The 24,389-nt window shown below is 47.7% G+C and overlaps 1 protein-coding gene across 2 annotated transcripts in view; it reads right to left on the minus strand.

Moving 5' to 3' along the window:
• DENND4C (DENN domain containing 4C) overlaps positions 1-3,353 on the minus strand; it is a 210,200-nt gene extending 206,847 nt beyond the window's left edge. Inside the window, exon 1 of one of the 2 annotated variants that reach the window (XM_040359890.1) lies at positions 3,101-3,353. The gene's annotated coding sequence lies outside the window, so the exon portion shown is untranslated. The remainder of the gene's footprint in view (positions 1-3,100) is intronic. The other variant, XM_040359872.1, reaches the window with a different exon arrangement.
• Between the last annotated feature and the right edge of the window lie 21,036 nt (positions 3,354-24,389).

Genomic DNA, 24,389 nt, shown 5'->3' on the forward strand with positions numbered 1-24,389 from the left:
CAGCAACAGCCAGCGATACCTGAATGGAATACGGTCATTAAAGGCAAGTTTACTACTAAAATCACAGTGTACATATAGGCATATCTATTCTACAGTGGATACTGGGCTGCTTTCAAACTGATCCACAGGTGCAGCTCAGTGCACGTGCGAGTTACCTGCACTGAGCCATAGACTTTTATTATTACCTGTGGATTTGGTGTACCTTCAGAAAGTGCACCTCACCTGAAGGATATAATAGAAGTCTATGGCAAAGTGCAGCTCACCCACAGGTGCTCTGCCCTGCACCCGAGGTGCGAGTAAACTGCTGCGCATCAGTGTGAAGCAGCCTTAGGCCCCTTTCACACGATCAGTCCGACCCCACCAAACCCTCCATTCACCTCTATGGAGCATCAAATGTAAACGGACCGTTTAGAACCACCTACCTTCAATTCAATACGTTAAATAAAAAAACAGAAGGGGATCTGCACCCTTCCATCTGGGCAGATTGGAACGGAGTCTCCATAGAGTAGAGTGGGTTGTGTCCATGTCCGCTCTGCATAGGGGACACGGACCTGTCATACTCCAGCTCCGCTCTCTGTGGCCCACGACCGGTTACCAAGTCGCTTAAGTGGCCCTCACTCCTTAAAAAGGTTGGGCACCCCTGGTTTAACCCTTGGCATGTTCAGCAGAGACAGGCTGAGATTCGAACCATGTATGGGCAGGCTGATTGCTACCCAAGTTGATGGATTAATTAACTTGGGTACAACCAGCCTGTCAGATTTTTCATGCGATTATTGTCAGCAAAAGGGAAGTATGGCCTTTTTTTTTACATTCAGAGCTGTTGCACTTTAAATGAAAATTGTGCAGTCATATGATTTTTTTTTAATTATCATACAAATAGAGCTTTTGTTTGGTAGTATTTAGAGTGGTTCTAACGCCTCAAGATTTTTTTACCTTAATGCATGAAGGTAAAAAAAAAAAAAATACCTTCTGTGCTACAGGATCCAGCGATGTGCACGTAAGCAGCAGCCACTGTCTCCCTACTCATTGGGCAGGCTGATAGCAGCGGCAGCCATTGGCTCCCGCTGATGTCAATCAAATGCTGTGATGAGGGAGCGGGCCGATTTGCCCAGTCTGTGTCAATAGAAGCTCACACGGGTTCTTTTCCCTGGGGGGCACTCGCAGAAGAAGAGGGCCTGGAGCGCCAGCTAAGGACCCCCAAAAAAAAAAAAGAGGATCGTGAGCGTGACTGCTCTGGCAAAACCATTGCACAGAGCAGGTAAATATAACATGTTTGTTATATTGGTTTTAAAAAAACAAAACAGATATCTTTGAAAAACAAAAACAATGTTTTTTCTTAGTTCCTGTTATAAAAATGTAGCAAATAAGCATTTTTTCCTTCTTCACTGATGTGCGCTGATGGGCACTGATGATCAGTGCCCCGATTATCAGTGTAAACAGTGTGCTGGCAGCAATGCTTTCCTCACACAGACACTGTGTGCGAGTAAAGGACTGATGATAACTGGCAAGTCTGTTTACATGTGATCAGCTGTGATTGGACACAGCTGATCACATGTTAAAGGCCCACTATGATCGGCCCTTTACCCCCGAAGGACACAGAAGTCACGGAGGACACCCAATTCTCACCACAGGGGGCTGTGTTCTGGGAAGACATCTATGGATGCCCTCCAAGAACTTAATGCTGCGTGTTCTATCAGATTACCGCTACCCATCAGATTGTGTAACGGAAGAGATGTTCCGACCAAAAAATACTTACTACGCGTTCCAAACAGTTCATAATCTGACGGGTAGCACTAATCAGATAGAACACCCATGTGGACATCTTACTACACCCAGCTAGGTCTCGAATTTCCGAGTCATTTTAGCAATAAAGTGAGGGTATATAAATATAGTATATGGACATCGGTGATGCTGTTTTGTTACATTTTGAAAGAAGCTGGACGCCAACAGTAGGAAGGTGGCGGAGGCAATGTTGTTACACCCCGCACTGCTCATCGCTAAACCTTTAGGCTTTCAAAATTAAACATCAAAACAGCATCACAGATGTCAATATACTATATTTATATATACGCTCACTTTATTGCTAAAATTACTCCAAAATAAGACAAATCTGGGTGTTCTATCAGATTACCGCTACCTGTCAGATCATGGAGTGCATGGCTTCATGGAGCGCATGTGCAGTAAGTATTTTTTGGTCGCAACGTAACTTCCATTACACAATCTGATGGGTAGCGGTAATTTGATAGAAAACGCAGCACGTTCTTGGAGGGCGTCCATAGATGTCCTCCCAGAACACAGCCCCTTTGTTGCGCATTGGGTGTGCTCTGTGACTGCTTTGTCCTTCGGGGGTAAAGGGCCAATCACAGCAGCCCTTTACCATATGATCAGCTGTGTCAAATCACATGTAAACAGACTTGCTGGTTATCAGCAGCCCTTTCCTCACACGCTGTAGCTGTCTATTAGCTATAGTGCGGTACTGAAGTGGTTAATATCACGTTATCAATTTCCCCGTGTGCGCCATTCTATTAAATGGACTGACTATAATTTAGGTACTCCTATCAGGAGAGATGGATTGGAAAATAAATGGATGCGTTCTGGAAGTGTGGTTGCCCGCCATTACACCTGACTTTGCACGCTCTGTATAAAAATTCTAAGGGCTTCATTTACCAAAGGCAAATAGTGTATGGGAAACTACACATTGCAAGGGAATTCTGCCCAGAGCGAGGTGAGGCTTCCATCATCCAATCATGAGCAAGCAAATGTACGATTTTATTTTTCTGCATGCGATTGGCAATTCTTTACTGATTGAAAGGTCCTGGCATTCAGTAAGCGGTGGGGGAACTTGTCTTGCTGGGTGAATGGTCTTAGTAAAGTGCCCTCGGTGGGGTGTACACGTCATAGAGGTACGTCAGGTAACCTGAGGAGCCGTGCAGTGTCCTCCATTGTCTCCCTATGACATGTCACTCTACAGGTGCCACTTGTTGCACCTTCTACCTCCATAATAGAACACTGGGTCCAGACGGGTGACGTGTGCCCCCCCCCCCACACATGCATACACACCCGAGCACCGCTCCTTCCTCACCCTTCCCGAACTTCTTACCTTGTGGGCGGAGATCGCTAGTGCTAGTTGTCCTGAAAGCGATGGCGCTCCCCGGGAAGACTCCGCAGCGCTGTTACCACATGACACAACTTCTCCGATCCGACGCTGCGGCCGTGATCCGGACGGGCGGCGCCATGATCTTCTCTAGTGACCGGAGAATACTTCCGGGCTTAGCCCCGGTGACCGCCTCTTTGTCGCCACCTACTGCCAGGACATTGTATGCGCAGCCGGGTCCCGGGGCAGGGGAAGACCCTGGCCTGACGTCACTCCCTAGGTTTTGTAATCCAAGTCTGAATGCAGCGCATAGAAAGTCTGCACTCACTAAAGGACTGTATGCTCTGTCATAGAATAGCTGCTTATTGGATTTTCACGGCTTTCCTCCATACTGTGCTTTTATTTTCAGTCAGGGGGAGGGTTATAACCCCTGACAGTTTTGCTTTGGAGATTTCCCTTCACTTCCTGTGCCATAGCCAAACCAGGTAGTGGGAGGAAATCCCTGGTTGTCATTAATGATGAGCTCTGGAGTGAGGAACGGGACCTCTAGCGTCCAAACAACGAGTTCGCTACTCGTGGATATATGCCATCTACACCAACTTAAATGTGAGCATAGAACGAGTGCAGAGCCCGCCAGGAAGTGTGCACGGCGCCACGCTAATAACAGCCAGGGAGACATTTCTTGATCCCTGCAGCCGAGCATCGGGACAATGTCTCCCTGGCTGTGATTAGCACAGCGCCGTGCACACTTCCTGGCGGGCTCTGCACGTGTTCTATGCGAACACGCCGGAGCTCATCCTTAGTTGTCGTCAGAACTGCTGTCTCCATTACACCTAATGCAGCTGGCAGCAGGGGTCTGGTGCGTTCCTGTTCTCCGTTTCAGGGATGAATCAGGCCCAAATTCAGCTCCGATACGGACCCACACCTCTGTGCAATCCGCTCCGCAGCCACCATGGAGACATGAGCCTGTCACAGTCTCCTGTCATGCGAATTGGATAAGGAAAAACTTGCATCCAATTCGCACTAGCGTGAACCCACCTGAAATGTTAATTTTCTATTCCTGGGGTCAATTCACTCTGATGCAGTACGGGATTCATAGCCAACCCTTTGCTTTTCCCACATCGCATCACAATCGCACTCCGTTCATGTATACCGCTGCGGGTGCAAATGTTAACTTAAATCACACAACACAGACATCGCATGTGATGTGCACCAGTGGCGGCCTGCCCATCAGGGGCACCGCCACCCTAATTCATGCCCACGGCCCTTAATCTACATGCAGGGCTTTGGACCCATGGATTTCAATGTGGATTTATTTTTTAAGCATGTGAGGCTCTATTTGGCTTCAAAAAGCCCACCCACTTGTGTGACATTAGCAAATGAATATTCACTAATGTCTTCCAGCTTCTCCTCCTGGCGATCCATGGCCTTACCTTATGCTGTAGTAGAGGTGCGGGGAGGAGGTTACGGAGGAAAGAGCTGGGGCCTTTGCTTCTCCTCCTGGCCAATCAGGAAGCACATCTTACGACTCCCGGCCAATCAGGTCTCTGTTCAGCCAGGAGGAGAAGCAACGGCACCAGCATAAGGTAAGGCCATGAATCGCCGCCTTTTTGATCAAGCATTGGGGGGGAGATGCGAGTGAGCTCCAGGGTGGGGTTAGTGCATGTAAGTGAGCAAGCACTGGGGTGGTGTTTTCCGCCCCCCTCAAATATTGAGCACCAGCCCCCACTGATGTGCACAGAAATGCAATTGCGTTTCCTGTGCGAATCACATGCGATGTTCCGCACGCAGTGTGAACCCAGGCTAAGCGATAAATACTGCATGCATTTTTGTGTTAAAGCGGTTATAAACCACGGCTGTTTAAAAAACAAAACACCTGTAATGCTGGCCTTATACGGGTCGAGTTTCGAAAGAACTTTCTTTTGAAAATCCGAAAATGTGTTCCTTTTCCTAATCCGATGGTGCCACCATTCATTTCGAAATTCAACCGACCAAACCTTGAATTTCACCTCATGTTCCTACAGAAAATAATTTTCATGTCTGGGAATCTTCTTTTCTTTCCGGGAACCTTTGTTTCTTTCTGGGAATTTTCGTTTCTTGCACATGCGCATTTCTTTTTTGATTACATTTCTCGCACGATTCTATCACCATTGATTAGAAAATCATTAGTTTTTTAAAAAAAATATCAAACATGTTGGATTATTAAAATTCGATGGCCGCCCGAAAATCGGCTGTTGCTGCAGCCCACTAATGGTGCGAAATATGAACGAAAATTCTTAGATAGGATTTTAGAAAAGAAAGTTCTTTTTCGAAATTCGACCTGTGTATGGCCAGCATAAGTCAATTGCATAATGTGCTCACATTATGAAATACTCACCTTGGAACGAAGTCCTCCAGCACTGTACTGTCAACGCTGAGAGGGCTGACATGTTCCCCTGGTCTTTCTTCCAGGTTCGTGCGCTCCGGAATGTGCGCGGTAGCCCTTGGTTTCAGGGTTCTGTCAAAATAGCTAACTCACTTCCTGTAAACAGCGGGCGCTCACTGGAATTTTATAATAACATGGAAACCTGTCAGCAAAGATAGTAAAATGTTACAATGTATTTTCATTCCTGAGCTCAGGGCAGAACATTTCCACACTGATACATTGGGCCTGATTTACTAAGCTATGTGCGCTGCGCTGGTTCATGCATTAATTAGTACTCCGGGTGGAGGCTTAATCAGGCGCATGAACCAGCGTAGCAGCCGGCGCATTGAAACTAATATGTAAAGCCGCGCCGAACTCCCTATAGAAGTCTATGGGAGAAATCAAAAGTGTTCATTTTAAAGGCTAATCTGCAAGTTTAGTCCTAAAAAGTGTTTGGGGACCTCAGTCCTGCCCCAGGGAACATGTATCAATGCTTTTTTTATTTTTTAAAACGGCCGTTTTTTCGGGAGCAGTGAAATTAATAATTCTTAAAGTGAAACAATAAAAGTGAAATATTCCTTTAAATTTCGTACCTAGGGGGGGTGTAATGTCAGCATGTGAAATAGCGCATTTTTCCCGCACTTAGAACTCCCCCTGCACAAAGTGACATTCTGAAGGAAAAAAGTCATTTAAAATTTCACACGCGGCTATAATGAATTGTCGGCTCTGACAATTCTAAAGGGATTCATTCATAAAACAAACAAAAAAATGTGTAGGGGTTCCCCCAAATTAAATTACCAGGCCCTTCAGGTCTGGAATGGATATTAAGGGGAACCCCGCCGTAAAAACCAAAAAAAAAAAAGACGTGCGGTTCCCGGCAAATATCCATTCCAGACCCTTCAGGTCTGGTGTGGATTTTAAGGGGAACTCCACCCCAAATTGAAAAAAAAAATGGCGTGGAGTCCCCCTAAAAATCCACACCAGACCCTTATCCGAGCACGTTGACCTGGCCGGCCGCAGAAAAGAGGGGGGGACAGAGTGCGGCCCCCCCCCCTCTCCTGAACCGCACCAGGCCACATGCCCTCAACATGGGGAGGATGTCCCCATGTTGATGGGGACAAGGGTCTCATCCCCACAACCCTTGCCCGGTGGTTGTGGGGGTATGCGGGCGGGAGGTTTATCAGAATCTGGAAGACCCCTTTAACAAAGGGGACCCCCAGATCCTGACCCCCCCCCTGTGTGAAATGGTAATGGGGTACATTGTACCTCTACCATTTCACCCCAAAAAAAATGTCAAAGTGATAAAAATGACAGTAGCCGGTTTTTGACAAATCTTTTAATAAAATCTTCTTTTCTTCTTTCCTTCGGGGTTCTTCCGCTGCTTCTTTCTTCTCGTCCACATCTTGCCCGACGTCTTCTTCTATCTTCTCCGTCCGTCCTTCCGCCTTCTGGTCCCGCATCTTGCCCGTTGTCTTCTCCGTCCGCCTCCTCGTCCGCATCTTGGGTCTTCTGCGGTCTTCTTCTCGGTCCGCCGCCTTCTCGTCCCCTGCGTTTGAATTGTAATTGGCCGCCGTTTTCCCGCTCCTGGGACCCGCCCCCCTCTGACGCCACAAGTAAACTCCTTAGAAGGTCATGTGCGTCAGAGGGGGGCGGGGTCGCAGAGCGTCACACAGCGGGGGAATTCAATTTCAATCGCGCCGCCCGGAGAAGAAGTTCACGCCGTGTCACACTCATGTGACCCCGCCCCCCTCTGACGCCACAAGTAAACTCCTTAGAAGGTCATGTGCGTCAGAGGGGGGCGGGGTCACATGAGTGTGACACGGCGGGAACTTCTTCTCCGGGCGGCGCGATTGAAATTGAATTCCCCCGCTGTGTGACGCTCTGCGACCCCGCCCCCCTCTGACGCACATGCCCTTCTAAGGAGTTTACTTGTGGCGTCAGAGGGGGGCGGGTCCCAGGAGCGGGAAAACGGCGGCCAATTACAATTCAAACGCAGGGGACGAGAAGGCGGCGGACCGAGAAGAAGACCGCAGAAGACCCAAGATGCGGACGAGGAGGCGGACGGAGAAGACAACGGGCAAGATGCGGGACCAGAAGGCGGAAGGACGGACGGAGAAGATAGAAGAAGACGTCGGGCAAGATGTGGACGAGAAGAAAGAAGCAGCGGAAGAACCCCGAAGGAAAGAAGAAAAGAAGATTTTATTAAAAGATTTGTCAAAAACCGGCTACTGTCATTTTTATCACTTTGACATTTTTTTTGGGGTGAAATGGTAGAGGTACAATGTACCCCATTACCATTTCACACAGGGGGGGGGTCAGGATCTGGGGGTCCCCTTTGTTAAAGGGGTCTTCCAGATTCTGATAAACCTCCCGCCCGCATACCCCCACAACCACCGGGCAAGGGTTGTGGGGATGAGACCCTTGTCCCCATCAACATGGGGACATCCTCCCCATGTTGAGGGCATGTGGCCTGGTGCGGTTCAGGAGAGGGGGGGGGGCCGCACTCTGTCCCCCCCTCTTTTCTGCGGCCGGCCAGGTCAACGTGCTCGGATAAGGGTCTGGTGTGGATTTTTAGGGGGACTCCACGCCATTTTTTTTTTCAATTTGGGGTGGAGTTCCCCTTAAAATCCACACCAGACCTGAAGGGTCTGGAATGGATATTTGCCGGGAACCGCACGTCTTTTTTTTTTGGGGTTTTTACGGCGGGGTTCCCCTTAATATCCATTCCAGACCTGAAGGGCCTGGTAATTAAATTTGGAGGGACCCCCTTTTTTTTTTTTTTTTTTTAATGAGCAATGACTCTATTCTTTATAGCCATGAGTACTTTAACCACTTGCCCACCGGGTTAATTCTGGCACTTCTCTCCTTCATGTGAAAATCACAATTTTTTGGCTAGAAAATTAATCAGAACCCCCAAACATTATATATTTTTTTTTAGCAGACATCCTAGGGAATAAAATGGCAGTCATTGCAATACTTTTTGTCACACCGTATTTGCGCAGCGGTCTTACAAGCGCACTTTTTTTGGATAAAAATCACTTTTTTGAATTAAAAAATAAGACAACAATACATTTTGCCCAATTTTTTTCTATATTGTGAAAGATAATGTTACGCCGAGTAAAATGATACCCAACATGTCACGCTTAAAAATTGCGCCCGCTCGTGGCATGGCGTCAAACTTTTACCCTTTAAAAAACTCGATAGGCGACGTTTAAAAAATTCTACAGGTTGCATTTTTTGAGTTGCAGAGTAGGTCTAGGGCTAGAATTATTGCTCTCACTCTAACGATCGCGGCGATACCTCACTTGTGTGGTTTGAATACTGTTTTCATATGCGGGCGCTACTCGCGTATGCGTTTGCTTCTGTGCGCGAGCTCGTCGCGACGGGGCGCTTTAAAAAATTTTTTTGGGGTTTTCTTATTTATTTTTATTTAGTTTTATAATGTTTTACACTGAAATAAAAAAATAAAAAAAAAATGATCAGTTTTCTTCCTATTACAAGGAATGTAAACATCCCTTGTAATAGGACTAGTGTGTGACAGGTCCTCTTTATGGAGAGAGGCGGGGTCAATAAGGCTGGAAAGCATGGTATTGCAAAAAAAAAAAAAAGATCTCATGCTTTCAGCTGCAATCATGTTCGTTCACCACAGTGGTGTAGTGTATAGCACTTTGACCTAGCAGCAAAAGAGTCGTTGGTTCGAATCCCGCCCGTGACAGCATCTGCATGGAGTTTGCATGTTCTCCCTGTGCCTGCGTGGGTTTCCTCCCACAATATAAAAACACGCTGTAAATCGGTTCCGGTCTAAATAAGCCCTAATATGCAGTAGTATATTAAGGTTTGGTTCTGCCCAAGGCCTGACTACATATCTGCACCTCCTAATAGAAAAATGACCCACCCCTTCCTGTCAAGGTCACACCCTGTTTTTGTATAACCCCGCCCAGTAATTTTCAGGGGACCCACACACTAGTTCTGGGGGGGCACTGGATTCCCTTAACCACTTCCATACCAGGCACTTACGCACCTTCCCGCCCAAGCCAATTTTCAGCTTTCAACACTGTCGCACTTTGAATGGCAATTGCGCGGTCATACAACACTGTACCCAAACAAAATTGGCGTCCTTTTTTCCCCACAAATAGAGCTTTCTTTTGTTGTTATTTGATCACCTCTGCGTTTTTTTTTTTGCGCAACAACTAAAAAAAGACTGCAAATTTTGAAACAAAAAAACCTTTTTCTTTTTTTAGGTTAATTTTTTTGTAAATAAGTTTTTCTCTTTCAATTACGGGCACTGATATGGCGGCACTGATGGGCCCCGATGAGATGGCACTGATGGACATCGATGAGGTAGTACTGACGGCACAGATGAGGTGGCATTGATTGGCGGCGCTGCTATGCGGCACTGATGGGCACTCATAGGCGGCACTGATGGGCACTCATGGGCGGCACAGATGGGCGGCACTTATGGGTGGCACTGATGGATACTTATGGGCGGCACTTATGGGTGGCACTGATGGATACTTATGGGTGGCACAGGTGGGCACTGTGCATGGATGGGCACTGTGGGGTGGCACTGATTTTCCCAGTCAGTGCCCATTTGTGGGCACTGATTGGCATCTTTTTTCTTATTTTTTAATGCTTTTTGTTCTATATTTTTTTTGTTTTTGCACACCCTGGTGGTCCAGGGTGGGCATCCCTGGTAGTCCAGTGTGGTGATCCGAGGGGGGGCTGCGCTGATAAACAATCAGCGCGAACGCCCCCTGTCAGGAGAGCCGCCGATCGGCTCTCCTATACTCGCGTCTGTAAGACGCGAGTGAGGAAGAGCCATCGATGGCTCTTCCTGTTTACATCGTGATCAGCCGTGATTGGACACGGCTGATCACGTGGTAAAGAGTCTCCGTCTCCGTGAGAGACTCTTTACCGAGATCAGAGATGCAGGGTGTCAGACTGACACCCCGCATCACCGATCGCCGCGCTGCGTGCCCCCACAGGCGCGTGCGGCATGAAATCCTGCAGGACGTCCTGTCAGGATTTTGTAACCACTTCCCGGACGTAAATCGGCCATAGGCTGGGCGGGAAGTGGTTAATTTGCATAGTTTTTCTCTCACTTCCTGTTTGGCTATGGGGCAGGAAGTGAAGGCAAATCTCCCCAATTGGACACAGATAATACAAAATAAACTGACAGGGCCTATAACCCTCCCTCACTCTATCCAAAATGAAAGAAAATAAAACTTGTTGATTATAGTTCTTGTCAGGGGCGGACTGACCATTGAGTCACTCGGGCACTGCCCGAGGGCCCCATGCCACTAGGGGGCCCCATCCGGGTTGCCAGGCTCAGTAAAACCAGGGACAGTATGTAAAAATCTGTGTTTTTTTTAGATCTGTCCCTGATATGTCCGAAAATGACATGCTTTTAATGTGAATATCCCAAGATTTTAGCTGCCCGCCTCTGCACTACCTCCTGGCGTGGTGGTCATCTGTAAGCCCAGGGGCCCCATAATCTTCTATTGCCCAGGGGCCCCATGAGTTGTCAGTCCGCCCCTGGTTCTAGTTTAAGCACAAATTTCATAGAGTTTTATTGAGAGCCCTAAGAAAATATAACCATGCCAATAGGCCAGGATAGAGCGTTGCTAATATGTAGGAATGTGTGTGTTAGAGCACCCCACCCAATGTTAACTAAAAAATTATTAATTTGCAAATAAGTATTATCTGCTCATTTTTTTGGGGATGTCTGCACCCCTGATAGTGACAACATTTGTGAGGTGTCTTCACCCTTTCTAATTCATTCACTTCCTGTCACATAGCCAAACAGGAAGTGAGGGTAAAACCTTACTAATATATTTTCTTGGGGACACAGAGATCAATCTAAATAGTTTCCCATTATGTAAATTGCACTCTAGCATTTTGCTGTGTACACCCCAAATTATTAGGGATCTTGGACTTTGGGGTCCATTTACTAAAGGCAAATCCACTCCTACAAGTGCAAAGCAAGGAAGAAAACAAAACAACTTTGCTTCTACAGGATTGGATGTTAAAACCATCAGTGCTTCCTCTCTGATTTTCAGCAACTATGCTTGTACTGCAGAGTGGCTTTGCCTTTACTAAACCCCAAACTAAATAATCATTTGGGGCAGGGATCCTCAAACTACGGCCCTCCAGCTGTTGTAGAACTACACATCCCATGAGGCCTTGTAATGCACTGACATTCACAGACATGACTAGGCATGATGGGAATTGTAGTTCCTGAACAACTGGAGGGCCGTAGTTTGAAGACCCATGATTTGGGGTGTACACAGCAGTGCTGGAGTGCAATTTGCTTAATGGGGACACTAGTTAGATTGACCGGTGTCCCCAAGAAATGACACTGGTAGGGTTTTAACCTCACTTCCTGTTCAGCTGTGTGACAGGAAGTGAAGCCAATTTTAAGAAAAGGGACACAAAGCTCAACACAAAAATAAAAAAACACAAAGCAGGGGTTCTAACACTCACTTGGCTTCCCTCAAACACCCACAATTTGAATAGGATTGCCTTGCGCTAGATTTAAGCACAGTGCTGTAAATCAGCACGTCAAGCCTGTCCACCAATAGCAAACCCCCCCCCCCCCCCACAGGCCATGTTTGCAGGTTTTCCTTCATCTTGCACATGTGCTTTAAAATAGTCTGGACAGCAATTCTTGATAAGAGAAATCCCCAAAACATGTCCTGTCGGGGGTACTTGAGGGCTGAGGACCACTGCAGAATAAAAAAAATACTTACCAGTTTTTGTCTTTAAAGTCAGGGAGAATAAACATGGCAAACATTTCATGATTACACACCAGGAAAGAAGCTTAGACAAAAATCACACATAATTTGTTAGGCCCTAACCTAGTTCAGCTGCAGCTGTCAACATATGTAGCATGAAAAAGTAACAAAAGACAAACTTAACAATTTTAAAGTAATTTTTATTGGTCAACAAAACAAGGAAAGCAAAAAAAGACAAACAAACAAAAATACATTTCAAAATTCTAATTAACCATAGCTTTACACATTTTTCAGAAAATAAGGCCACATAGACAAATACATCAAAGTGAACATCATTTAAAAATAAACCAAAACCATTGGCAAAATAAAACAAAACCCATGCAACAAACCACATTTGTGTTTAGCAACAGCATTTCTGCCAGCCTGCCCCTTCTGAGGGCAGCTGAGGACTGATCGATCCAAGCTTTTTATAACAGTGCTAGTAATGAAGCAATTGAAATCACATGAACAAATTGCAGTCTCTAGTTTGGGTGAGCTTGTAATTGGGCACACCTGCAATTAACCCAAACCACGCTCTATGAGCATCCAATGAGTGTTTTTCACCTTTTAAAAAGAAAGGATATTTTTTTTCTAAGTGTTTGAGCATGCTCAGTTCATCACACATGTAGGAACCAAGCTGCAATGGAATGAGAGCTTTTTTTTTTTGGTTTCCCCTGATCTGATGCTTTCCAGCCTGAAGGGGAGGTGTTAAAGACAGAAGTAAACACGCACATTTAATAATCTATTTGTGTGAAAAAAAAGGTTGCCAATTTTGTTTGGGAGCCACGTCGCACGACTGCGCAATTGTCAGTTAAAGCGACGCCGCGCCGAATCACAAAAACTTGCCCGGTCATTGACCAGAAATATGGTCCGGGCTCAAGTGGTTAAAAATTAACAAAACACAAAAGTGAGCCCAATTTTTGGGGATAATGTGAAAGATGATGTTACACTGAGTAAATAGATACCTTACATGTCACGCTTTACTATTGGAAACACTCCTGCAATGGGGCCAAAATGAATTCCGTGAATATCCCCATAGGTGACCTTTTTCTTTTTTTTCCAGGTTACCAGTTTATAGTTACAAAGAAGGTCTAGTGGTAAAAGTATTGCTCTCGCTCTAACGCACGCGTCAATACCTCACATGTGTGGTTTGAACGATGTTTATATATGTGGGCGGGACTTGCGTAAGTCCCGCCCACATATGTAAAAATTATTTTTACTTTTTGCTATAATAAATTCCCCAAAAATATATATTCAAAAAACAAAAAAACCCCTCAGTTTAGGCCGATACGTATTCTACATCTTTTTGGTTCCAAAAAATCGCAAATAGCGTTTAGTGTTTGGTTTTTGCAAAAGTTATAGCGTCTACAAATTTTTTTTTGTTGTTGTTTTAACTAGTTATTGGGGCGATCAGCGATTTTTATCGGTACTGCGACATTATGGCGGACACATCGAACAGTTTTTTGGAACCATTGGCATTTTTCTAGCGATCAGTGCTGTAAAAAATGCATTGCTTACTCAAAAAATGCCACTGGCAGGGAAGGGGTTAACACTAGGTGCGAGGGAGGGGTTAAATATGTTCCCTGGGTGTGTTCTAACTGTAGGGGGGGGGGGACTGACATGTGTAAATGACAGATCGCTGTTCATGAAGGGGAACTCCAGACCCCCGGAAAAAAAATAAGGTGGGTTCCCTCCAGGTGCATACCAGGCTCTTAGGCTTGGTCTGGAACATAAGGGGTTAAACCCGCGCAAAAAAAATAGCGTGGGGTCCCCCCCAAGATCCAAACCAAGCCATTATCCCAGGCACGCAGTCTGGTCAGACAGGAATGGGGGTGGGGACGAGCGAGCGCCCCCCTCCCTCCTGAGCCATACCAGACCACATGCCCTCAACATGGGGGAGTGTGTGCTGTGGGGGAGGGGGGCACTGCTCCCCCAACCCAAAGCACTCTTGTCCCCATGTCGATAGGGACAAGAGCCTCTTCCCGACAACCCTGGCCGTTGGTTGTCGGGGTATGCGGGCGGAGGGCTTATCAGAATCTGAGAGACCCCTTTAATAAAGGGGTCCCCAGATTCCGGCCCCCCACCCTATGTGAATGAGTATGGGGGTACATTGTACCCCTACCCATTCACCTGGGGAAAAAAATGGAAAAAAATAATACACCACACATGAATAAATTAATTTATTAGTCAGCCGGGGGTCTTCTGCCGGGGCCCCCCACCACCACCCCATTAGGCCCCGGGCTTCGCCATCTTCTGCCGGAACCCCCTTCACCAGTGAGGCTCCTGCCTTTGGGGGAGGGTCCCGGGCTACTACGACGGTTTCTGCGGGGGGGTGCACTGGCACCCCACCCCCGTCTTCAGCGACGTAATTCACCGGGACCCCCTTCACCAGGGAGGCTCCTGCCTTTGGGGGAGGGTCCCGGGCTTCCACGACGGTTTCTGCGGGGGGGGGTGTACTGGCACCCCACCCCCGTCTTCAGCGACGTAATTCACCGGGACCCCCTTCACCAGGGAGGCTCCTGCCTTTGGGGGAGGGTCCCGGGCTTCCACGACGGTTTCTGCGGGGGGGGGGTGCACTGGCACCCCACCCCCGTCTTCAGCGACGTAATTCACCGGGACCCCCTTCACCAGGGAGGCTCCTGCCTTTGGGGGAGGGTCCCGGGCTTCCACGACGGTTTCTGCGGGGGGGGTGCACTGGCACCCCACCCCCGTCTTCAGCGACGTAATTCACCGGGACCCCCTTCACCAGGGAGGCTCCTGCCTTTGGGGGAGGGTCCCGGGCTTCCACGACGGTTTCTGCGGGGGGGGGTGCACTGGCACCCCACCCCCGTCTTCAGCGACGTAATTCACCGGGACCCCCTTCACCAGGGAGGCTCCTGCCTTTGGGGGAGGGTCCCGGGCTTGTACGGTGTCTTCCGCCGGAGGGCGCCACTCTCCGGGCTTCTGCGATGCCTTCCGCTTCTGCCTGTCTCCTCCGCGGAGCACAGGGCTTGTCTCCGCTGTCTTCTCCCTTCTCTTCCATTCGATGTTGACACGACGAGGTCCGGCGCTGGAATGCCGTCTGAGCAGTGGGCATGGACTTATATAGGGCAATGCCACCATGTGACCTCAACCCATGTGACATCACATTCCCATCATGCCCAGGGAATGTGATGTCACATGGGTTGAGGTCACATGGTGGCATTGCCCTATATAAGTCCATGCCCGCCGCTGACACGGCATGTCAGCGCGGAACCTCGTCGTGTCAACATCCAATGGAAGAGAAGGGAGAGGACAGCGCAGACAAGCCCTGTGCTCCCGGAGGAGACAGGCAGAAGAAGGAAGAGAGAAGAAAGAAGACGGAAGAAAGCCCTGGCTCCGCGGGGGAGCCAGGCAGAAGAGGGAGCAGAGAAAAGACCTGGGAGTTGGCGCACCCCCGGCAGAAGACCAGGAAGACCGGAACCCTGGCGGAAGGCACCGGAAAGACCGGGGGATAGGCGCCATCCCCCGGCAGAAGACCCCGAAGTCCGGATGCCCCTCCCTAATGAAAAAGAGCTTAAATGGGGTGGGGGCATCCGGCGGAAGGCTCCGGAGAGGACCGAGGGATGGCGCCCTCCCCCGGCAGAAATCACCGAAGCCCAGGGTCCCGGCAGAAGATCGGGAGAGAAGAAACCCCCCCTTCTAAGAGAGCTAAAGAAGAAAGGGGGGGCTCCGGAGCTGATTAATAAAATATTTTATTGTGTGTGGTGTTTTATTTTACTTTACATTTCCCCCATGTGAATGGGTAGAGGTACGATGTACCCCATACTCATTCACATAGGGTGGGGGTCCGGCATCTGGGGGCCCCCTTATTAAAGGGAGCTCGCAGATTCCGATTAGCCCCGCCCGCATACCCCGACAACCAATGGCAAGGGTTGTCGGGAAGAGGCTCTTGTCCCTATCGACATGGGGGCAAGAGTGCTGTGGGGTGGGGGGGCAGTGCCCCCCTCCCCCACAGCACACACTCCCCCATGTTGAGGGCATGCGGTCTGGTACGGCTCAGGAGGGGGGGGGGCGCTCGCTCGTCCCCGCCCCCATTCCTGTCCGGGCCAGACTGCATGCTTGGGATGAGGGCTTGGTTTGGATCTGGGGGGGACCCCCGCGCCGAATCGGCGCGGGTTTAACCCCTCACGTTCCGGACCAAGCCTAAGAGCCTAATGTAGCCCTGGAGGGGGACCCGCGCCGATTTCAAGTTTGAAATTTGGCGCGGAGTTCCCCTTCAGGGCTGAAAACAGCTCGGAGATTCCCGTGCGCCGCGTCACGCAGCGCATTCACGGGTACGCCGCTTGGTATTTACCAAGATTTTCACGGCGTACTGACAAGGCGCACGGGAATCCCTGACTTTTCTCTCTGCGCATGCCCAGTATGCAAATGAACCTCCCGAGGTTCAGGCGCACTGTGCAAGCGTACGGGGATCTGTTTTCAAAAAACACTTTCCCTTTCAATTCGGCCCGCCAAACACTTCAAAACACATGTCACTTCACTTCCCCTGCATCCCCCCACCTCCCCCCCTAATAAACTCCCGCCCAAACCCCCGCAATTTACAGTTTAATGTGCCGTGCGCCAGGTCTGTACTGGTGCACAATGCACCCTCTCCTGGGCGCACGGAGCACATTAGTAACTAGGGAAATACACTGGACTAGCAGCGTATTTCTTTAGTAAATGGCAAAACGGCTGCTACTCCTGCTTTTACTCCATGAGTCATGGAGTAAAGGCTTGGTAAATCAGCCCCATTGTATGTTTTTAACTTACTGGCCAGTACAGAGTATCCCTTAATTTTTATTTTGTACATTTCTAAAATAGCGACTGCCTACTGCCAGGTGATAAATAACAAATGTGTGTGTTCTTTAGCTCCCTTTCACACCAGTGCGACCTGTCATGCGATTAATCAATTCAAAATCACATGTCAAGTCGCACTCTATTTGTGCCTATGGAACCGTTCAAATCGATGCGACTCTGACTTGCACTAATTTAAAAAAGGTTCCTGCACTATTATTGGTGATTTCACATGTGATTTGCATTGACATCTGTGCATGAAATGTCATAGATTTTTGCAAGCCCCACATGAAATGGAACCAATTGGTTGCCAAGTGGCCAAGTAGCCAGGACCATACAGCGGTTTAACAGGACAGGTTCCACTCAGAACAGGCCTCACCATGGTTGACCAAAGAAGTTGAGTGCACGTGCTCAGCGTCATATCCAGAGGTTGTCTTTGGGAAATAGACATATGAGGGCTACTAGCATTGCTGAAGAGGTTGAAGGGGTGGGGGGTCAGCCTGTCAGTGCTCAGACCATACGCTGCACACTGCATTAATTTGGTCTGCATGGTTGTCATCCCAGAAGGAAGCCTCTTCTAAAGATGATGCACAAGAAAGCCTGCAAACAGTTTGCCAAAGACAAGCAGACTAAGGACATGGATTACTGGAACCATGTCCTTTGGTCTGATAAGATATACATAATAATTCCGCGCTGCCTTAAGGGTAAGCTGCTGACGCACCAAGTAGACAAATTGCAACGACGTGGAAACAAAAAAAGTGTAGCGCTAATCAAAATATATGAATGAATAAATAAATAAATACGTGAGAAATGAATAAGTACGTAAAAACTTGATAAATAAAGTGCTCAAATATTGATAGTGAACAATGTAAATATGAAATAACATATTAGATCATCACAGAGTGGAACTGTGGATATGAATTTAAAGTGGAGGTTCCCCCTAAAAAAAAATTCTAGCAATACATTCAGAAGACTGATTACACTGCGGGTAGGCTGTTTTTTTTTTTTTTTTTCGTACATAACTCGATATCGCCGTTTCATCCCTCGGCTTCTGGGTATGATTCTTGTGGGGCTGGGCGTTCCTAGTTGATTGACGTTCCTCTGACGGACGCATACTTGACGTCACGACTTTCCGAAAGAAGCCGAACGTCGCTGCGCAGGCGCCGTATAGAGCCGACTCTATACGGTGCCTGCGCAATGACGTTCGGCTTCTGTCGGAAAGTCGTGACGCGCAGTATGCGCCGGTCGGAGGAACGTCAATCAACTAGGTCCAGCAAGAATCATACCCGGAAGCCGAGGGATGAAACGGCGATAACGAGGTATGTACGAAAAAAAAAAAAAAAACAGCCTACCCGCAGTGTAATCAGTCTTCTGAATGTATTGTTAGAATTTTTTTTAGGGGGGAACCTCCACTTTAAGGAATATACAGTGCCACGTCCCAATAACTCAGATTTGAAAAAAAATGTAATACAGATGATGGACTTTGGAGGCGTATTATATTAAAAATTGAATATTTATTGAAAAAGGACATAAAAATCATTAGAAAACATATAAATCACAATTGAGGCCGTTCCTAAGAATGCCTAAGAAATGGCATAACACAACACCTATAACCTGAGGGTACAGTAATGAATAAAAGTTGAGGACTAGCAGCCACTATCTACTAATAAGTGTAAAAACGCCCTTATGGTTTGCAGAAGGTGATGTGTCATGTGAAGCTCAGCCCGACATGTTGCGCGTTGAGGAAAAACGCTTCTTCAGGAACTTTAACCACTTCCATACCAGGTACTTACGCAGCTTCCCGCCCAAGCCAATTTTCAGCTTTCAGCACTGTCGCACTTTGAATGACAATTGCGCGGCCATGCTACACTGTACCCAAACAAAATTGGCGTCCTTTTTTCCCCACAAATAGAGCTTTCTTTTGGTGGTATTTGATCACCTCTGCGATTTTTTTTTTTTTGCGCAACAACTAAAAAAAGGCTGAAAATTTGGAAAAAAATATATGTTTTTATTTTTTTCTGTTAATTTTTTTGTAAATAAGTTTTCTCTTTCAATTACGGGCACTGATATGGCGGCACTAATGGGCACCGATGAGATGGCACTGATGGACATCAATGAGGTAGTACTGACGGGCACAGATGAGGTGGCACTGATTGGCGGCGCTGGTATGCGACACTGATGGGCACTCATAGGCGGCACTGATGGGCACACATAGGCGGCACTGATGGGCACACATAGGCGGCACTGATGGGCACACATAGGCGGCACTGATGGGCACACATAGGCGGCACTGATGGGCACTCATGGGCGGCACTGGGCACTCATAGGCGGCACAGATGGGCACTCATGGGCGGCACTGATGGATACTTATGGGTGGCACAGATGGGCACTGATAGGTGGGCACTGGGCATGGATGGGCACTGTGGGGTGGCATTGATGGACACTGGGGTGGCGCTGATGGACACTGGGGTGGCGCTGATGGACACTGGGGTGGCAGCACTGATTTTTGCCAGGTTGCCAGTCAGTGCCCATTTGTGGGCACTGACTGGCATCTTTTTTATTTTTTTTAATTTATTTTTTAGACTTTTTTTTTTTTTTTTTGCGGGCTTTTTTTTTTTTTTTGCCCACCCTGGTGCTCCAGGGTGGGCATCCCTGGTGGTCCAGTGTGGCGATCCGAGGGGGGGCTGCGCTGATAAACAATCAGCGCGAACCCCCCCTGTCAGGAGAGCCGCCGATCGGCTCTCCTCTACTCGCGTCTGTCAGACGCGAGTGAGGAAGAGCCATCAACGGCTCTTCCTGTTTACATCGTGATCAGCCGTGGTTGGACACGGCTGATCACGTGGTAAAGAGTCTCCGCCGGACGCTCTTTACCGCGATCGGAGATGCAGGGTGTCAGACTGACACCCCGCATCACCGATCGCCGCGATGCGCGCCCCCACGGGCGCGCGCGGCATGAAATCCTGCAGGACGTCCATGGACGTCCTGTCAGGATTTCACAACCACTTCCCGGACGTAAATCGGCCATAGGCCGGGCGGGAAGTGGTTAAACGAGTTCTACAGGGTAATAATAATAACACAAATTTTACAATAAAAAAACACACAATAAATAAACAAACAAAAAATTGTTACTATTAAGGTTCGTACACATGGTCGGACATCCAACAAAATTTCCCTTGGATTTTTGTCCTAATTGATTTGTCCGATCACACCCATAGCATACACACGCTTGGACTTTTCTGCAAACTTTTCTAACACTTTCCCAACATCACGTGGTTTTTCTGCTCTTTACCGCCACCCTTTGGTTAACTTCTGCGATTGTTGGTTGAGTTTAACATTGGTTCTGAGCATGCGCATTGGTACTTTGTCTAAAAGTCCGATGGTTTGCTGTACACACGGTCGGACAAGGCACCATCGGACTTTTGTTGCCGGAAAGTTGGTCCGTTCGCAGACCCAACTTTTTGTCCAATGAAACCCAAAAAAGTTGGTCCGATGGAACGTACACACGGTCGGACAAATTCGAAAATTTGCAGATTTTGAAGTTAGTTGGCCAAAAGTCCGACCGTGTGTACGGGGCTTTAGTCTTTGCCTTTCTACATGTTTGAGCATTGCTGCACAGCCCACTTCCGGTCCAGCCGAGAGAGGCAGAAAAAGTGAGGGAGGAGGGGAGGGGACAAGGAGGGGTCATTTTGCAAGTCGCCTCTGAAGTCGCCTTCAGGACGCCTTGCCGAGTCGCCCCCGAAGTCGTGCCGCCCCAGTGTGAACCGGCTCTCACAGTACTGGAGCCAAAACAGAAACAAAACAGGACAATTGGATGATCACCAAATAATCATAAACTCTGGTAGGAATCCTTAATTGGAATATTACCCAGGAGTCTGATACTGGAAGAGGTGCATACGAGAGACCTGCTTGCTAATGGATGCTACTAGTAATAAAGTTCATGGAGTAAAGATGGACATTCCCATTAGTTGGAGGAACAGACTTCTCCAAAAAACAGGATTTTTATCACCCCGTGAGATCACTGAGAGAGCAAGGGTTAACAGCATTGAAAGTGGTAAAGTGCAAATACTGGGGTAAGAACTTCAACAAATAGCTTACTGGGGAATGTTTATTTTACTCTACCCAATGTGTTAAACTAAAATATGCTCAGGGATTAATATTACTTCAAGGGAATAAATTCAGGAATTATGCCAAGGGTTCATTTTATGTGTGCAATAAATATATTTTCATGTGATAAATGACAAGCTGGTAAAACCATCAAAAATATTTAATTATAAAAATCTGCTGAATACAAGATTGATTTTTTTTTACATGAAAACATGTTCAGTTTAAAAACTTTTCACAAGTCTGGGATCTAATAGGCTCACTTAAAGTGGAAATAAAGTCCACTTTCTAACTTGTATCTACAAGTAAGCCTATAATAAGGCTTACCTGTAGGTACAGTATATATCTCCTGAACTTGCACTGTTTAGGAGATATTGACACGGGATGCAGCCAGGGACCTAATCGGCGTATGCGCTATTAGGGGTTGCATACCCGTGCCGTACCCTCAGAGCTTGCTCTGGCGCGCATGCATGGGGGTGATGTCATCACGGCTTGGGCCCTTCATAGAATCGCAGTCCACAACCCGCAAGGAAAACGGGGTGAAGATGGAAGCGCTGGGGAGCTGTGATAGCACTTCACTGGAGGGCTCAGTGTCCAGGTAAGTCTGTCATAATGTGCTAGTATGCTGTGCATACTAGCACATTATGACTTAAACATACAGGGGGCACAATTTTTTTATTTTTCTGGTGGTTTACTACCCCTTTAAGACCCCTTATAGACCCCTTTAGGAGCAGTGAATACACCACTCTTAAAGCACTCTTCCCATTGAAATCAATGGGAGTCGCCTGCAAAGCACCTGTAAAGTGCTTTGGCAGTGGTGTTTTGTGGGCACTTTTAACCCTTTATTCGGCCACTAGCAGGGATTAAAGCGCCCCACTAGCGCTCGAAAAATGCAGGTAAAGCGCAGCTAGTTTTTTGGGCGCTGACAGTGTGAAAGGGCTCTCAATCATCCCTAGAGGTGGGAAAGTAGTATAGCAAGCGAACCTTCAATTATACATGAGTACTGTGCTTTTAAATGATTTGGTTCATGTCTAATGTATAATTAATATATTTTTTTTTAATGTAAGGCCTCTTACACACGGGAACAGATCCGCTTTTAGCGGTCCACCAGCTCAGCGGGAGATCTCTCAGCTGATCTCCGCTGAGCCGGCGGATGACAGGTCCCTCTCTGCTCACTGAGTGGGGAGGGGCTTGTGCAGCACCGCTGTCTCCTATGGAGAGATCGGACGATCATCAGATCTCGCCCAATCCGATCCACCATGGACGGATGGCGACGTATCGCCATCCGTCTGATTTTAGCCGGTCGGATGTCAGCGGACATGTCTCCGCTCACATCCGACACTCCATAGAGATTTATGGAGCGACCGTTGAGGTTCGCCTACAAAACTAACAGGCGGACCTGAACTTTCCGACCGTGTGAAAGGGGTCTAACATGTTAGGCCCCGTACTCACGACCAAACATGTCAGCAGACATGTTTGGCCGTGTGTAGGCACGAGCGGACCATTTTCGGACCATTTTCGGGCGGATCGGATCGGAAACCTGTCCCCCCGACATGTACGGTCGTCTGTACAGACCTACCGTACATGTCCGGCCGCCCGCCATCCCTCGCATGCGTCGAATGACTTTGACGCATGCATGGAAGCATTTTAAAGGCAGGCCGCCCACGTCGCCGCGTCATTGTCGCGGCGACACCACGTCATCGACGCGGCGACACCGCGGACACGCCCCGCGTATTGTTTACGTGCGGACTTCTGTTCGATGGTGTGTACAGAAGTCCCCGGGCAGACATGTCCGATGAAAACGGTCCGCGGACCGGTTTCATCGGACATGTCTTCTCGTGAGTACAAGGCCTTAGAGCACAAGTGTCAAATAATTGAAATAATAATTTCAAAGATATACAGTACATAATAGCTAACTGTAAATATTGTAAACAGAAAACATGAATGACAATTTTGTGTTAAATATAATATATAAAAATCCTCTTGTCAAGTACTAAGAAAAATAATGACCATTACAATCTTATTGAAAGTAAAGGCCTTAATAGTAACATAAATGACAATTTTATTGTTCTCTTACAAAGAACTCTCACAAAACCAGTCCGTCTGGTTAGGTAGGTGCCACACACACCCTTAGTGAGTTTCTTTCAGCTTATCTTGTATTTATTTATTTTTACTTCTCACACTGTGCATTATTTGCATTTAATGCAACATTTTAAGAAAGACAAGGAATTAAAGGGTAACTCCATTTTCGTTGGGAAAAAATAGCAAATAATAAAAAAAATATATATATTGACCCGGATTCACGTAGCACTTACGCCGACGTATCTCGAGATACGCCGCGTAAGTGCACATATGCGCCGTCGTATCTATGCGCCTGACTCTGAAAGCAAGATACGCCTGAAACTAGGCTTAATCCGACTGACGTAAGTTTCCTACGCCGTCGTATCGTGAGCGCATATTTACGCTGGTCGCAAGGGGCGCGCCCATTGATTTACGATTCGAATATGCAAATGAATGAGATACGCCGATTCACGAACGTACTTGCGCCCGGCGCATTAATATACACGGTTTACGTGAGTCGTACGTCCGGCGTAAAGTTACGACTCATAAAGCAGGTGTAAGTCAGCAGCATCAATGCAAATGGCTGCACCAGGGAACACAGCCGTAGTTTTTTACGTTGTTTACATAGTACGTGAATAGGGCTGGGAGTAGGTTACGTTCAAGTCGTAGGCAGTGATTCAACGTATCTTAGGCGTTGGTTCCGACGTGATTCTGAGCATGCGCACTGGGATACGTCCATGAGCCGGCGCATGCGCCGTTCGTTATTCGTATCTTGATGGCGCTCGGCCCATCATTTACATGGGGTCACGCCTCATTAGCATGGCTCACGCCCACTGCCACTTACGACGAGTTACGCCGAGGGAACCCAGCGTAGATTTGGGAGCAAGTGATTTGTGAATACTGTGCTCGCTGCTCTGCGCTATGTCGGCGTAGTGTATATTCGATATGCTACGCCAGCATAACTATGCGCCGCTGTATGTGAATCCAGGCCATTGTATACAATTGCAACTCAAGTCATATTGTAAAATTATCTTTCCTTTTCAATCTGCAGCTCTATAATTTTCTGTAAAATGCAATGCAATATGGCTACCTGGGGCAGGAGCGGATCCAGAGTCTAGTCTTGGTAAGGGGAACTGCCAGAGAATAAGGCATTGCTTACAGA

Source organism: Rana temporaria, chromosome 1, assembly GCF_905171775.1.
Source record: "Rana temporaria chromosome 1, aRanTem1.1, whole genome shotgun sequence".
NCBI classification, from domain to species: domain Eukaryota; kingdom Metazoa; phylum Chordata; class Amphibia; order Anura; family Ranidae; genus Rana; species Rana temporaria.